Raw genomic sequence first — 6,938 nt, 5'->3', positions numbered from 1 at the left:
TCAACTCATTAAGTGTTCTACTAGCTGAGAATACAGCAGTAAACAGTATAGGTAAGGGCTCTTCTCACTGAATTTACATACTTTCATTTTAATTGGGGGTGGGGAGATGGACAATAAACAAATGAGTATGTCATGTATCAAAGTGCTTAAACAGATGACCGAGTGGCCACTTTAGAACGGAGGGTCTGGGAAGGCTTCTCTGTGCAGGCAATTCTCAAACTGAAATCTGAAGATTTTTTAAAAGGCAACAATGCAAAATTAAGGGGAAAGAGCATTCCAACCAGAGGGCCCTGCAGCACAGCAGGGAGACAGAAAGTGGTAGATAAGGTAGGTGAAGAGGCACGTGTAGATCATGCAGTTCTTTGCAAGTAAGCATAGGGAGTGTGGATTTAAATCTCCAAGCAAAGGAGAAGCCATTGGTAGATTGTAAGAAGGGGAGCAATATAATCTAGATTATACTTTTTGTCATTTTTTGTTTGTTTTTTTTAAATGATCCCTTTAGAAGTATGGAGAATGGATTGCAGAGGGAGTGAGGCCCACTGGAAGGCAGCAGTGCGATCCACAGATGATTTCGGCTCAGAGTAAAATGGTGTTTGTGAAAATGGAGAGGTGAATGCAGTTTTGTAAATGGAGTCAAAAGAACTTGCTGATCCATTGGATGGAGGAGAAGTAGAGGAAGGAGAGCTGTACATTCACTTCAGAATATAGACCATTTATGTTCCTTAGGATTCTTTGTAACCTCTTGCATGTTCCTCAGTAAGGAGTTAAACTCTTTTGACACGTTTTCATTTTATATTTGTATATTTGCATGCAAATACATTTGTGGGCTTTCACCGTTTAAAAATAACTAATCTTTTTTTTTTTTTTTTTTTTTTTTTGTGGTACGCGGGCCTCTCACCGTTGTGGCCTCTCCCGTTGCGGAGCACAGGCTCCGGACGCGCAGGCTCAGCGGCCATGGCTCACGGGCCCAGCCGCTCCGCGGCAAGTGGGATCCTCCCGGACCGTGGCACGAACCCGTGTCCCCTGCATTGGCAGGCAGACTCCCAACCACTGCGCCACCAGGGAAGCCCAAAATAACTAATCTTTAACAGATGAAATGAGTTGAAGAGTGAATGGGAAATGAGAAGAGGAAACACTTGTATATAACTCCTTAAAGAAGTTTGGATTAAAGGTCTTGTTCTCTCCAGAGAGGCAGCACCTACGTTGCTCTGAGGAACTACCCAATCACTACCGCGTGCCGACTCAGTGCAATCGTCAGACAAGATGCCCCTTGGTCCAGATATGTCCCTTCCAGGAGGCCAAAGCCATCGATTACTACAAACTGCTGTCACACTTACTCCAGACGAACACCACCGTCTGCTCCTCTTGCAAACTGCCTTTGGAGATCTTCGGAGGCAAGAACCCCCGCGGGGAGCCAGAAGCGCCAGCGGAGGCGGAGAATAGTGTGACGTCAGTGCGTCGCGCGGGCCAGGGGCGGGGTCTAGCTTTTCCTCGGCTCCCGGGCGGCTCCAGGTGGGGGGGTGGAAAGGTGCCGTGACGCCATCTCACTGCGCGGGCCAAAGGCCGGGCTTAGTCCCCGCCCCACGTTTGGTTCGTGGTACCTCCAGGTCTGAGGCGGGCGGCCGGGCGCTGTGTTCGTTGTGTGCGCGCGGTGTTTTTGGTTGCTTTGGCCTTCTTGCTACTCTCCGGTCCTTCCGCCAGCCTCGAGCCCTCACCACTCTCGGTGTAAGTAGTATTTTAAAATTGAAGAACCAAAGGCACGGAGAGGTGAAGTAACTTGCACAGGATAACAGCAGATTTGGATTCTAGATAGTCTAATAATTCTCTTCACTATAAAAGGAACATAATCGTAGCTTACTCGTGGAATGTTTTGAGAGAATGCGTGTAAAGCTCCTTACATGCTCTTTACCTATGGTGGGTCTATCCATCCACTCCAGAGCAGGGACCGATTTTGCTTTCTAGCTGGCGCCGCACCGCCTCGATACAAAGGACAGAGTATCCTGAGCGAAGGGCCTGAAGCCAAGATTGCCGATCTTACCCAGCAAAGGGTGAGGTCAACATGTAGGCGCGTCTCAGCTGCACTCTACCAATTACACACGTAGGCACAAATACAAATGTGCACCTTCTCATCTCTCTCTCTCTTTTTAAATTGACATTACCCTTCCTACACTAATCCAGACTGAAAATCTCTAGTCATACTTGCTCTTTCATACGCTGCACATCTGATTACTCACTGACTCCTGTCTCCTGTTCCTTCCCTGCTCTCTATTTCTACTAGGTAAGACTTCATCAGATGATCTCTTACTCTTTCGAACTGATTCATCTGTTCAATTAGTAAATATTAATCATGAATAAAAATCATCACCAAACACTGCCTATTTTACCCCTCCTCAGCTCATAGTGGGATTATACTTCCTGGTCCTGGTCCATGAGGTGTAAGTGGATGTGACCCCTGTCACTCTCAGACACAGCATTTAATTGCTGTTTCGAGGTGCTCCAGAACTCTTTTCCCTCTTGCCCAGAAGCAGGCAACGTTTGAAGTGGTGGTAGCTTCATCAGCCTGCATCCCTGAATGGTTAAGATGAGCGGAGGCCCACGTTGACCCATGAGGAGCATGTAGCATGGGAAAGAGATAAACTTCTTTTGTTTTAAGGCACTGAAACTTTTGGTGCTATTGGTCACCACAGCGTAACTTAGCCTGTCTTGATTGATACAAGTGCCTATGGGAGTGAGAAAAAACAAATTTGGTCTTTGTTGTAGTGGAGCTTATACCAGAAGTATCTCTATAAAATATAAATCTGACCCTCTTCCCTGCTTTAAAACTTTTATTTAAAAATATCTTCCCATTGCTTGAAGGATAAAGTCCAAACTCTTAGCCTGGCATTCTAGGCCCTTTACCACTAGGCCCCAAATTGCACTTCCATTACACTTTTCCATCTATTTTATGGTCCAGCCAAACTATACTACTGGCTGTTTACTGCCTTGATCCATATGCTTTCAAACCCCTGCCTGAACCTTCACCCATGCCATACCTTCAAACTGGGATGCTCTCCACCCATGTTTGCATATCCTGGTTTACTCCCCTGTGCTCACTAAATACCTCATGCCACCCCCTACTAACCCTTTTAGAACCCTCATAACAACCTTAATTACATGTTTCAGTGATTGTCTTCCTTCAGAGCTGTAAACCCCTTAAGAAGTCCATCTTATTCAGCGTTGGGTCAGGCATATATAAGGACTTACACATTTGTTAAATGAATGAATGGCTTGTTGGATCCCTCAAGGTTCACTAGAAATGCTGTCAATTCCACGTATTAGTTTCCTATTTCTGCTGTAACAAATTACCACATAATTAATGGCTGAAAAAACATAAATTTATTACCTTACAGTTCTGTAGGCAGGTCTGTATTCCTTTGCAGAGGCTCTAAAGTAGAATCTATTTCCTTGCTTTTTCTAGGCACTAGAGGCTGCCCACATTCTTTGCGTTGTAGTCCCCTTATTTTATCTTCAAAGCCAGCAATGTTGCATCTATGAGCATTCTTCCATAGTCACATCCTCTAACTGTGAACTCAGTGGGGAAAGTTCCTCTGATTGTAAGGATCCTTGTAATTAGATTAGGCTCACCTGGATAATCTTGGATGATCTCCCCATCTCAGCATACTTAATTTAATCATGTTTTCCTTCTTGACATGTAAAGTAACACATTCACAGTTCCTGGGACTAGCACAAGGGTATCTGTGGGGGGGGGGCCATTATTCTGCGTATCACATTGCAGAGTCTTTCCTTGCTTCTCTCTCTCACTTGACATTTACCCTTCAACATCAGCCAAATGAACTCTTCCCTAAGGAGCATCAGGAGTCTCCTTGAAGTAGGGTAACCAAATATGGGCCAAACTTAGACACTTTTAAGAGTGAAAGGGAGTACCCTAAACAGGTCAGCAGGTGTACACTGGTCTGACCAGATATGGAAGAATGAAATGGATGTGTGACCTGCAGAGGCCCTACCCCGAATTGCAGCAACTTAATTGTAGACTTCTACCCTCCAACCTGGTCTCTTAAAAATCAAGTAGATGTTGGGAGGTTTTACTTTCCTCAGAAGATTTATGCTTTAGACTGGAGATGGGACACTATCTGGCTCAGCAGGTTAAACAGAATCTTTTTTCTTTACAGTTTTAACAATACATAAATAATATATAAACAACATAATATTTATATTAGGGACACGAGACTTTATGATGTATATTGCATATATGTACATCAAATGTATATGCAAGTATATATCAAACTCACAATTTGACATTTGTCTTTTGATTTTGTTACTGATGAAACCTCTTTTAATGGGTAGTTCCAATACACCTTGTAGCCACATGACAAAAGATGAAAAGAATTCAAGGTCAGGAAGCTGAGGATTGTACTTATAAATGGTGATTTTCAGCTTTGGGGAGAAAGGAAAAAAACATGCTAAAGTAGGGATCCCATAGCTTTTCCTAAACCTTTATCTGATCAAGGTTTTCCATTTCAAAGTCTCTTAATCCTAGATCACAGATAAAGCCAGAAGATATATCAGGAAATCATCTTGTGGTCTTATTATACAAATAAGTTGAGTGTTGTACTCAAGGTTAGTTATTACTTTGCAGTTGTGTGGCTTTCCAATTCTATCATGTCCTTGACATTTTTCTCTGTAAGAGAGCCTCCCCCCAACCCCACACCTTTTCTTTCCTTTTCAACTTCTTATATTTTTATTATATACCACTATGGACTTAGAGTTTTTATTTTTATTTATTCAATGTGTTGTCATCTGTATTCTTTTTTGATGTCCAGATTGTCTCAGATTTGGCCAGTGGGAGTCCCTTTAAGCCACCACTTTTGACCTATCTCCATCAGCCTTTGAGTTCTTTCTTACTTCCTGGCATAAGATATTTCAGGCTCACTTGTATTTTACATGCCCCAGATCTGAACTGCCATTTCTCCGAGAAGCTCTGGTTCCTTTCAGTGAGGTATCATATTTAGAAACCAAGATCTGGGCTCTAGGTGCACTAGTTGCTGCTGGGGTGTCATTGCCTCTTAACCCTTTTAGTTTCCCTTTGGCATGTACACTTTTTTTTTTTTTTTTTTTCGGTACACGAGCCTCTCACTGTTGTGGCCTCTCCCCTTGCGGAGCACAGTTTCTGGACGCGCAGGCTCAGCGGCCATGGCTCACGGGCCCAGCCGTTCCGCGGCATGTAGGATCTTCCCGGACCGGGGCACGAACCCATGTCCCCTGCATCCGCAGGTGGACTCTCAACCACTGCGCCACCAGGGAAGCCCCTGCATGTCCACTTTTGCATTCTTTTGTTCAGCTGAGTAATATTTCACTCTGGGAATATACCTTTTTCTTTTTTAACCAGTCTCCAATGGAAGAACGTTCAGGTTATTTCCAGTATTTTGCTATTACAAATAATGCCACAATCAATAACCTTCTACATATGTTGTTTTAGATCTGTGATTGTCTTCAGGGAAAGATTTCTACAAGTGAGATTGCTAGAGTAAACGGTAAGTGCACCCAACTGGATGGGATTAACTGTTTTGATCAATTGTCTGCCATATTTAAAAGGAAATGTCTAATTTGAAAGATATAACATAAGGAGTTTAATAAAAAGTTTCAAAAGTGCAAATGTAGCTTTGTTGGATAATGCAGGATTCTCTACAGAAGTCATATTTCTTTTTCCAACAGCACTGGAAGAGATTATTCATTTTCCCACAGTTTCAACCAACAGAATTACAGAATATGATATCAAACTTTTAGATTTTTACAAACATGATAGGTGAGAAGTGGTATCTAAATGTACTGTTAATTTGCATTTCTCTAATAGTGAAGCTGGAGATTTTTTTTCATTTGTTTAAGGATGATTTGAATATTATTGATTGTTAACAGTGTGTGTGTCTTTTGTACATTTTTCTACAGAGTTTTGGTTCTTTTTCTCTTGATAAGTATTCTTTTAGGAACATAAGGTATTTATGTATCATATATATTGCAAATATTAACACCCAGTTTGATAATTGTATTTTGACTTTGTTTATGATGTTTGCCACAACATTCATTTTTATGTAGTCAAATTTATCAGTATTCTCTTTTATTATGTCTGGATTTTGAGTCATAGTTAGCAAAAACTAATACAAATTTTGGCATTAATTTTTTCCTGTCATAGGTGATTTGAAATTTACAAATTTAACTACTCAAACTACTCATGTTGATTCTTCAACACATAAGGCTGTAGTCATCAGTCATCTAATAGCTAAAAGTTTTTACATCTCTTTTATTCCTTATTTTTAAAGAATCCATTTAGAATAACCTGATTTTGACCTTTTAGAAAGCAATTTGACAGTATGTATTGAGGCATAAGACTTTGCAACCTTGAAATACTATCCTAGGCGCAAAAAATCCTAAGCCCAGAACCTAATACAGTGCCTGGTATTTATTAAGTATTCAGGCAATAGTTGCAGAATAGGGGAATAAATATGAGGGAGGGGAAATACACGCATGAAGATGTTTGCTGCTGAATTATTTACATGAAAAATTGGCTGCAACCTAAAAAACCAATGGTGGAGAAATGATTAAATAAGCTATGGTTTACCTACTTCATTGAAAATGATGTAACACTGAAATGGTGTTTCTGAAAGATATATAATAATATGGTAAAGCTATATAATATATGGATATGATGATAGATGAAAAAACAAATTACCAAATTATCAAAAAAGATCTATTGAATATATACACACATTGAAGAAAAATAAAGACTGGAAGAAAATGTAGCAAAATGCTAACAGAGAGTTGTATTTTCCTATTTTCCAAACTTTCTTTTTCTGATGAAAAACTAAAAATGTTTAAATATTCATTGTCTGCTCTCTAGCTGTTCTTAGACTCTGAGTGCAGCAATGGAGAGATCATTTGAAAAT

General features: G+C 40.9%; 1 long non-coding RNA gene across 2 annotated transcripts in view; it reads left to right on the top strand.

The window, feature by feature from the left end:
* The first annotated feature begins 1,522 nt into the window (after positions 1-1,522).
* LOC137224869 (uncharacterized) overlaps positions 1,523-6,938 on the top strand; it is a 41,990-nt gene continuing 36,574 nt past the window's right edge. For both annotated transcript variants that reach the window (XR_010943544.1, XR_010943543.1), the window contains exons 1-2: positions 1,523-1,725; positions 5,477-5,531. This is a non-coding gene — a long non-coding RNA (uncharacterized lncRNA). The remainder of the gene's footprint in view (positions 1,726-5,476; positions 5,532-6,938) is intronic.

The sequence above is a fragment of the Pseudorca crassidens genome, chromosome 5 (genome assembly GCF_039906515.1).
Source record: "Pseudorca crassidens isolate mPseCra1 chromosome 5, mPseCra1.hap1, whole genome shotgun sequence".
NCBI classification, from domain to species: Eukaryota; Metazoa; Chordata; class Mammalia; order Artiodactyla; family Delphinidae; genus Pseudorca; species Pseudorca crassidens.
This window is presented reverse-complemented; position numbering and strand designations above follow the sequence as displayed.